Source organism: Amblyomma maculatum, chromosome 8 (genome assembly GCF_055883805.1).
Source record: "Amblyomma maculatum isolate TAMU_Amacu chromosome 8, ASM5588380v1, whole genome shotgun sequence".
In the NCBI taxonomy this organism is placed as follows: Eukaryota; Metazoa; Arthropoda; class Arachnida; order Ixodida; family Ixodidae; genus Amblyomma; species Amblyomma maculatum.
In genome coordinates, this window is record NC_139351.1 from 61,328,957 (window position 1) to 61,339,493 (window position 10,537).

The window sequence follows — 10,537 nt, forward strand, 5'->3', positions numbered from 1 at the left end:
GCATTTGCGGCAGCGCTGACACAAGCCTTCCTGGAATACAGTCATACAAGCTATTAACGAACAACTGCGTACTATCCTCAGACACATGCACATAAGGAGCATCTCATCAAAATGATCGCGAAATGATTGCAACGTACGTCGACGCCTACCGCAAGACATGGGACGCCATTCTACCCTATAGGTATCTTCGCTTATGACACCGCCATCTAGGAGACAGCCAAGTCGATCGCGTTCAGTCTTGTGTACGGCAAGGAGCCCACGACGACGCTCAATGCAATGCTGCCGCACGTAAACGACGAGGTGATCTTGGACGTCGCCGCCTACCTTCAACGTGCCGAGGAAGCCAGGAGACGTGCCCGAATGTTCATTAAAGATCAGCAACGAGCCGACGCCCGACGTTACAACTTACGACAACCCGATACTGAGTACAAGCGGGGAGATCAAGTCTGGATTGGACGCCGATTCTCCGCCGCGAACTGAGTGAAAAGCTTTCACGCCGATACTTCGGACCGTGCAAGGTGCTTCGCCGACTAGGACATTTGAACTACGACGTCGTTCCCGACGGCGTGACGGCATCTCAGCGGCGCCGAGCGCATCCAGAAATCGTTCATATTGTACGCCTTAAGCCATATTACGCGCGCTAAAGGCTATTCACGTTTACTTCCCAATGCTTATGTTAATTCATGTCTGTTTATTTTGAAACATCGAGGTGATGTTTTTTAAAGGGGGGAGTAATGCCACGAGCCATTCAAAACTTTATTTCTCCTTTTTCTACAGCCGCCTACATTCGGTCTTATCACTGCAATTCCAGAGCATGAATTAATTACATATTATTTGTTTTTATTCATTTCTTTTCTCGCAAGAAGTAACCTTGTCATTTTCTGTGTCACGCAAGATGTGTCAAGGTATATCTTGAAGATTCCAGCCATTCGAGTGTGTTTCTACAATGTTCTAGGGTGCGGTAGTCGCCGGTTTCTGTTTTATCTCTATCGTTCTTCATAGCTTTTAAATCGAGCGTTCACACGTGAACCGGGTATACGTAGATCGACGATCGCCGAGCAGGCTAGCTGCTATCGCCATCGCCGATTGCTTAGTTCTTTAGCGGGTGCAAGTCAACCCAATAAAGAATTGTTTTCAGTGCCATAACGCCTCTTCGTTTTTGGTACGTGACAATATTTTCTGACCAGTTGGCTTACAGCCAGTCCCTTTCTTCGAAAATATTAATTATTCCGTGCTTACCCCATAGGGCACTGAAACGGCGAGCTCAGGCATGGTAAGCTTTTCGTGGTTGTGAAGGTTGTGCGCCAGCTGTGAGTTCATTTCCTTGCCTTTGAAGCTTCTGTGCAGTTAATACTCGATTCCAATTTTAAAATTTTGATGTTATTACCTTCCTAGCTACTGTTATACGTTTGTGAGAATTATTTTGTAAGCACTTCTTTGTTTCTGCATTTTTCGTCAGTGCTACGCGCTTTGTTGCGTAACAACGACTCCCTGCCACATTTCTTTATGAAGGGACTGAAATATTTCTAGGCACTTTGATGTCCTCCTTTTGAGCAGAAATTTCTTACAACTTTCATTCGGCATTTTGCTTCTTTACTCCTGCAGTAAAAATTCCATAACCACAAATGAATCGCCGATCCACTGTCTAACATTGGAGTAACAATAAAATCATAAATACATTGCCAGGCTATTTTTAAGCATCTTTCCTCGGCGCTGCTCGATTAGAAACATTTTCATTTTCTTGTTCTCGATTCTTCATAGGCAACTGAAGAAAGCTCTAGACCGCTAAGCTGTTTTAATGGTGCAGGACAGCTCTTCTTATTGACTATCAATAATGATTTCCTTTTTAATTTTATCGCAGTAAATATTCTATTCAGAATGTACTCTCGAAAGGAGTTATTCCTGCTCGGTTACAAGTGAGAAGTTTCCTATATGGTCTATAGCCACTTGGCATTTTATTTATATTTCACTTAATCGTCTGCAGCAATTTCCTTTGAGATTTGTTTCCTTGGGCTATTGTTTATAGGGTACACAAACGACAGCTGAGCAACGGTAGGCTGCTTGCAAAATTTTCGGCTATATTTATCGTTCTTAGAACCTTCTTTCATTTTCGCTGAAAAACCCCAAAAAATAATTTTCTGGCGCAAACTCAGTGGCATTTTTCCTTAGGTATGGCGATCAGATTATGCAACCTATATAGTAGGCATAATGTTTTTCATACAATCATTATTGCTAGTACTGCATTACACCTCGATTTAAATGTGCTGGTGGAGGTTTAGGTCTGAAAAACTGAAAGGAGAACATAATCCATTGTGAGCTCCTCGTATCAATGTGGACAGTATTTGCGCGGAAAAGGCAAACAATTCCTATACACTTTTCCTACTCGAAAGTAAAAAGAAAATGTTTGTTATTTGTTGTCACGTTCTCTTTTCATGCATAATTACAAGGCGCAATCACGCTAAACAATTTATTACTTAATTGCTTGGTCTTTTCATCTTAGGCTACTGGCACGACAAGCTCAGGCCCGGTAAGCTTCTTGTGAAGACGAATGAGTATGTTTTTCCTGCTCGAGACTTTCATTTTTTTTTTTTGTATCCTCATGCTATGAAAGCAGTGCAGTATAGATAAATACGTTCGTGGAACCTTTGCCAAATTTGGAAAAGATAGTGAAACGGTGGAAATATTTGGTGGTAACTTAACTTTTTCGCTTCTGCTGGCTTAATGCTACTCCTCTAATGCTTAAAATATTATTTGCTTTGGGGTTCTTTCATAGGGTACTAAAACGGCAAGCTCAGGCACGGTAAGCTTTCTGCGGTTGTGAACACGGTTCTTCTCCATCTTGCAACACCGTTTGATTTTCCTTGAAGCTTCTGTGGAGTTAATATTCGGTTCCAAAATCGTATTTTTGAGGTAATTGATATCCACCGCTATTCGATGTGTTTATGAGAGTTTTTTGCAAGTACTTCTATTCATCCGGTATTTTTCATTGTAGGAATGCCCTTTTTAGCGCTTACAACTTGCTTCCTGCAACTGCTTTCCTTTACAAACGAACTGTTATGTGTTTACACATACACCTCTTCTCGTTGATGCAGAAACATTTTGAACCTTCCATTCGACATTCCGCATCTTTGTTTCTGCAGTGCACATTTTCAACACACAGATAAATTTCTAAGACATCTTGTCAACAGTGCAGTCGCGATAAATCGTACATATATTAGTAGTTACCTTTTGACACATCTCCCCTCGGCGCTACCTTACTAATACAATTTTCATTTACTTGTTATCTATTATTCTTCATCGGCACCGGGAACGAGAAGCTCTGGTCTACTAAGCGCTTAGTGATTGTGCATGATAATCATCTGTTGGTTACTACGTTATTTATTTCCTTCTTTGGTTACACGGAGTGCATGTTGCATTCAGATCATCCATTTTGAAGGCGCTTGTCATATTTATTTGTTAAGGTGTAGTGTTAGGAACGGATTTGTAGAAGTTAGTCTCCGGGATTCCTTTTTTCGTTGGGCTTCTGCGGCGTTTTCCAATGAAAAGTGCTGTGTTGCATTTTTCTTCATAGGGTACTGGAACAGCAAGCCCAGGCACGGTAAGCTTTTTGCGAAGGTAATCTTATACAGCTCGAAACTCCTCTAAATTATGTTGAGCAACCTATGAAGAGAATTCTCTCGCTTAAATTGTAGTTGAAAAACAGTTCTAATTTTCGTCTATGCTGAGTGATTTGTGTTGACTTTATTGTAGGCACCTGTGTGTTTGTTACACTTTTCATGGGTGGCCACTTTACTACACCTGGATTCAAGTTCTTTTCAAGCCTGTTTATTCATAAGCGAAAAGAAACAACACGTTCAGGCATTATAAGCTCCTCGTGTCGAGGTAGACTGTACCTCGGTGGAAACAAATCTTTCTTTACATTTTGTCTACTTGTAGTGAAGACGACAGAGTAGGAACTACTCTTAGCTACATTCTTTACGAAGCTTTTTTTATGGTGGATGGTCCTACTTTCTTTACTATTTCATTGCTTGCTATTCCCTCATAGGCAACTGGTACTAGAAGCTCAGGACCGGTAAGCTCCTTGTGATGAATTATGCTCCCCTTCTCAAGGTGGCAAATTCCTTACGTTTCCTTGATGGCTCTCTGAAAAGATTGAAGTATTTATCAGTTATGTTCATTATCCCTTCCCGTTACTCAGTTGTGGTAGTGTGGTGGTGGGAAATATTTCACGGTAACTTGCCCTTTTTGCGCTAGTTGGATTAAAGCCACTGTTTTGCTGTTCGAAAATATTCCTTTGTTTGGGTTTCCCTCATAGGGTACTGAAACGGCAAGCTCAGGAACGATAAGCTTTTTGTTGTTGTAAAAGCGCCCCTCCGGCTTTAAAACTTTGTACATTTGTTTTTAATTTTCTGTGGAGTTAGCACTTGATTCCTGATTTATAATTCTGACGCCACTTTTGTCATTTCCTTTGAAGCCTCTGTGTAATTAACACTTGATATCAAATTTATAATTCTGGCGCCACTGGCTTCCCGGCTATAGGGATATGTTTATGAAAATTATTGTGTTGCCATTTCTGTGTTCTTGCATTTTCCCTGTACCGCTTTCCTACATAAAAGAACTGAATTATGTAAAGCCACAGCAAGCTCCTGCTTTGTCCAAAATTTCTTGCAGCTTCCATTCGTCATTTTGCTTTTTGCTCCTGAATTTTAAATTCGGTAATCAGAAATGAACTTCCAAGGCACTTTTCTGGCACTGCTGTCACTATACCATCATTAATATATTTGTCAGTATATTTTTTTGCACATCGTTCCTTGGATCTACTATGCTGCGTTTCTTTTCATTTCCTTGCTCTCCCCGATTCTGCATAGGCCACTCGAATAATAAGCTCAGGACCGGTAAGCCCTTTGTGAGGGTCTTGGACAGCTTCTTTTGCTCACTGCCAATATTATATCTCTTTTTGGTTTTGACAATAAAAGCTCTACTCAGAGGGCACTTTTCAAAGGCATTCTTCCTACTCGGTTTTAAAGGGTATTTTTGGTATATGGTTTGAGGGCACATGAGTTTCTACTTATTTTCCCATAATCACCTGCGGGGCGTTCCGCTGAAATCCTTTTCTTGCACTTTTGTTCATAGGGTACTGAGACAGCAAGCTCAGGCACGGTAAGCTTTTTTCAGTAGGGATGACTTTGCTTATCTGGTTTACAACCGCCTTCAGTTTTAGCTAAGCGGTGTATGGAAAGAATATTCTGCCGCAAAATATGCTTCAAAGACATTTGTCGTCTATTATGGAAATTATGGCAACCTGGTTAAGTGGAGAAATATGGGAGAGGCCTTCGCCCTGCAGTGGGTATAATCAGGCTGATGATGATGATGATGATGGCAATCAAGTTATGCTGACTATATTCTAGGCAAATGCACATTAAATATAATTTTCTTTACCGGTGCTGCATTACTGCTCGATTCAAATTTACTGCTGGCGTTTTCATTTCTTAAAAATTGAAAGGAGAAACTAACGCATGAGGACATCCTCTTATCGGTGTAGACCGCCTCTGTGTGGAACAAAAATACACTTTCTGAACGTTATTTCTAATCCGCGGTAAATATGAAAATTTATAACTTTTTCTTTGTGGAATTCCTGTTTTATGCCTAGTTACATGCAGATATCATCCTAACAAGTTTATTACTTCATTGCTTGGTCTTCTCTTGATAGGCTACTGGTACGACAAGCTCTGGCCCGGTAAGCTGCTTTTAGTGACGAGTGACGACTGAATTATGCTTCTTTTTTTTCGACATCACTTCCTTTTCTTTGATAGTCATATGAAATGTTCGCCGTATTTATAAATCATGTCAGTCCACTCTTCGGGATATTTGGCTATGATAGTGAATCGGTGGGAAATATATACTAATAACGTGCCTTTTTTTTTGCTTTGGTAGACTTAACGCTACTCGTCTACTGTTTAAAAATATCTAGTTCTTCGGGCTTCCTTCATAGGGTACGGAAACGGCAAGCCCAGGCACGGTAAGCTTCCTCTGGTTCTGAAGGCGGTTCTTCTCTAGCTTGTAAAATCCTTTCTATTTTTTTTTTGAGCTTCTGTGGCGATAACATTCGTTTCGAAAATTATATTTCCAAGGTAATTGGCAACCCCAGCTACGGTGATGTGTTTATTGATTATGAGACCTATTTTGTAAGTACGTATATGGTTACTAAAAAGATTTGCAGCGCTAAAAGACGACACAGAGAAAAAAAGATGCACAGGACGGCTCTACACTTTCAACAATGCTTTAATTCATGCAAACATATGGTTCTAGCGTTTTTTCATTTCAGCTATGCATGTCTTTGCGTTTAAAACTTCCTGCAACTGCTTTCCTTTGTAAAAGCACAGTAATATTGGTTCGAACCATTAAAATGTCTATTTTTTTTTATTTTTTTGACAGGCACCGGCCTATTGCCTTATCACGGTGACTATAGTGCACGGATCAAATAAGCACTCTTTTTTTGGGGGGGTCATGGTCAGTGTCGCCAGACACGGTTTTATCATTTCTTACGTCGCGGGGGACGGGCCGAAATATATATCGTAGGATTCCAGTTACGCGCGTGTGTTTCTACAATGTTCCAGGTTATGCTAGTCACCGTTTGCTGTTTTGTTTTGATGTTTCTTCTCCAGCTTTAAATTTAGCGTTGACGACTGAAACGGACGTGTCCAAGGGGGGGGGGAGGGAGCAGGGGGCAGATATCCTTCTTCGCTATGTTGTTCAAGTGGCGGTAATGGACACAGAAGTGTCCCGTCTTTCTCCTTCATCAAAATGACTGGTGCCGCCCAGGGGCTCTGGTTTGTTCTCGATTCGGGATTGGATCCTCGCTTACCTTTTGACGGGTGCCAATAAACGTTATTTCTCTCTCTCTCTCTCTTTCGTTCCAAAGTGACTCAGACTATGTGAGACGCTGTATAAGAGGGCTCCGAAAATTTAGACCACCTGGGGTTCTTTAACGTGTCCTGATATCCCACAGCACACGGGTGCCCCGCTTGTGGCCTTCATCGAAAAATGGCCGCCCAGGCCACGATTTTATCCCACGTACTTGGGACTGTAGCCGAGTGCCCTGAAACTGCGCCACACTCGCGGCGCGAGGGCTTCTTTGATGGCTGAATGGCTTGCTCCCGGATGGCGTGGCATTCTCGCGGCTACTGGTGGTAGGGGCTTTGGGGTAGAGGTCGGTAGTGCTCGTCCGTTAGAAGGCGGTGCTTGGGATGTTGTGCTAGCCGCTCCTTCAATGCTGACGAGAAGTTCCCGTGTATCTTTAAAGAAGGATGCGTATCTGGTCTTGTCTGCTTCGGGTTAGTGCTGGGTTGATCAGCCCTGGAGGTCTCATTATGGGTGGATCGCCCGCTATCGCATCAACGGCCGGCAACGCACCATCATCAGACGATACAACTTGTGAGGACGCAACGCAGAGTATAAGCCAATAGACCAAGTGTTAATTTTGGAAGCTGACTACGCGTCGCGGACTAAGTTAGATGCTCTTACGACTGTACATCGGCCCCTACAAAGTCCTTCGACTCATCGGTCAACTTAAATACGAAGTCATCACATCTCAGCGGCGACATCACATGTTATTGTTGTGGCTGTAGGAAGAAGGAAGAGAAAATGCACGGACCTGGTACTGGCTCTGTAGCTGAGCCACCTCCGCTGCCTCGTGCAGACCGGAGAGAAAATAGAGAAGAAAGGAAAACATAATAGGCTGAGAAAGACGCGCGCCGCAACAACGGCCGTCGTCCACCTCAGAAGCAGTGGCGGGTGCAATGACGGCCTGCAACAGATAAAATTCGGTGACTGTCTAGCCCCCACCGCAAGCGACGTTGACCCACCGTCCCAGCCTCGTAGGGCCAGGAACTGCCACTCCTTACCACATCAGCGTCTGAAGCCTTATTATGCACGCTAAAGGCCCTAGTTGTTTTATTTATGTTTACCTTTCTGTGTTTTTTAAAAGCATCGATGCAATGCATTTTTGATGGGAAGGTAATTGCGCGAACAATTCAAATATCTACTTGTTTTCTTTAACAATGGCCGGCTTGTGGCCTTATCACTGTGATTGTTACGCACAGATTGATGACGTGATCTTTGTTTGCTCATGCTTGTAGTCCCGAAACGCGGTTTCATCACATGATTTATTGCCGGAAGATGCACCAAGAAGTATCTCGAACGATTTCAGCTGCGCGTGTCTGTTTCTACTGTGTTCAGTGATATGCTAGTCATGGTTTGCGGTTTTGTCTTGATGGTTTTTCGCAGGCTTTAAATTAAGCGCTGAAGAGTGAAACGCATTCTTTATTCGAGGGCTAGCCAGCACGTTTGCCGCTAACGCCGCCCCCAAGCTCCTTAGTTCTCTTGCGGGCGCAAGTCAGCTCAATAAAGAATTGATTCGAATGCTACACAAGTCTTTTCGTTTGTGGCCTACGACATTGTCATCACCAAGTGGCAATATATTCAGGCAAGGTAAACTCTTCGTACTAATGCAAAAACGTTTGAAGCTCTCTTTCAACTTTTTGCATCTTTTCTTCTGTGGTCTAAAATTACAAGTCACAAATGAATTTATAAAACTCCTTGCGAGCAGAACAGTCGCAAAAAATTGTAAATATATTTGAATGTGCTTTTTTTCACACGTCTCTCCTCGGCGCTACTATGCTACTACATATTCATTTCCTTGGCCTCTGCTATTCTTCACAGTCTCTAGGAACAAGTTCAGACCTGCTAAGAGCTTAGTGATTGTACATGATAATTTTCTGTTGCTTACTACGTTATTTATTTGCTTCTTTGGTTACACGGTGTGCACGTTGAATTTAAATCATCCATTTCAAGGTACTTGTCATATTTGTTGGTAAGGTGTAGTGTTAGAAACTGATTTGTAGGAGTTGGTCTCGACGATTCCTTTTTTCGTGGGGTTCTGCGGTGTTTTCCAATGCTGTCTCGCATTTTTCTTCATAGGGTACTGAAACAGCAAGCTCCGGCACGGTAAGCTTTTTGAGAAAGTGTTGGGTAATCGTACACAGCTTGGAACTCGTCTAAACTATATTGAGCAACCTATGAAGAGAATTCTCTCACGCAAATTGTAGTCGGAAAACAGTTCTAATTTTCATCTATGCTGAGTAATTTGTGTTGACTACATTGTAGGCACCTGTATATTTGATACACTTTTCATGGGCGGCCCCTATTTTACACCTCGATTCAAGTTCCTTTCAAGCACGTTTATCCATAAGCGAAAAAAAAAAACATGTTCAGCCATTGTAAGCTCCTCGTGTCGGGGTAGACTGTACTTCGGTGGACAAAAATCTTTCTTGTACTACTTTCGTCTACTTGTATTGATGATGACAGGATAGGAATTACTCTTAGATACATTCTCTTTGAAGCTTTTTTTATGGGGGACGGTGCAACTTTCTTTATTATTTTCATTGCTTGCTATCTCCTCATAGGCAACTGGTACTACAAGCTCAGGACCGGTAAGCTCCTTGTGATGACTTTTGCTGCCCTTCTTAAGGTGGCAACGCTCATACGTTTTCTTGATGGTTCTGTGAAGACTGCAGTATCCATCTGTCACGCTCCTCAGACCTTTCCAATACTCGGTTGTGGTAGATTAATGGTAGGAATTATTTCGTGGTAACTTCCATTTTTAGCGCTTCTTGGATTAAAGCCACTCCTTTAATGTTTGCAAATATTCCTTGCTTTGGGTTTCCCTCATAGGGCACTGAAACGGCAAGCTCAGGCACGGTAAGCTTTTTGTTGTTGTAAAAACTGGCCTCCAGCTTTGAAACTTCTTTGATTTCTTTTGAAGCTTCTGTGGAGTCACACATTATTTCAGACCCATACTTCTGACGCCACTGCCTTCTTGGCTATGGGCTATGCCTTCTGGGCTATATGTTTATGAAAATTATTTCGTTGCCATTTCTATGTTCCTGCATTTTTCTTTGGTGCCATGCGCTTGGCTGGGTTAATAATTTTCTGCTGCCGCTTTCCTTTTTAAAAGAACTGAGATATGCCAAACTACAGCAACCTCTAGCTTTGTGCAAAATTTTTTGCAGCTTCCATTCGTCATTTTGCTTCTTTGTTCTTGAAGTTAAAGTGTGTAATTCAAAATGAATTTCCAAGGCACCTTTCTGGCATTTCTGTTACGATACAATCATAAGTATTTTAGTGGGAACATTTTTTACACATTTTTCTTCGACTCTTCTATGGTACGCTCATTTTCATTCCGTTGTCCTCCCCGTTTCTTCATAGGCAACTGGAACAACAAGCTCAGGACCGGTAAGCCCTTTGTGAGGGTCTAGGATAGCTTCTCTTATTCACCATCAATATTTTTTTTTTTGTTACTGACAGTATAACCACTACTGAGAGAGCACTTTTCAAAAGACTTTTTCTTACTCGGGTTTAAGAAGCACTTTGGTATATTTGTTTGAAGGTACTTGAGTATTTACTTGTTTTCCCCATACTCATCTGCGGTATGTTCCGCTGAGATTCTTTTCTTGGGCTTTTGTTCATAGGGTACTGA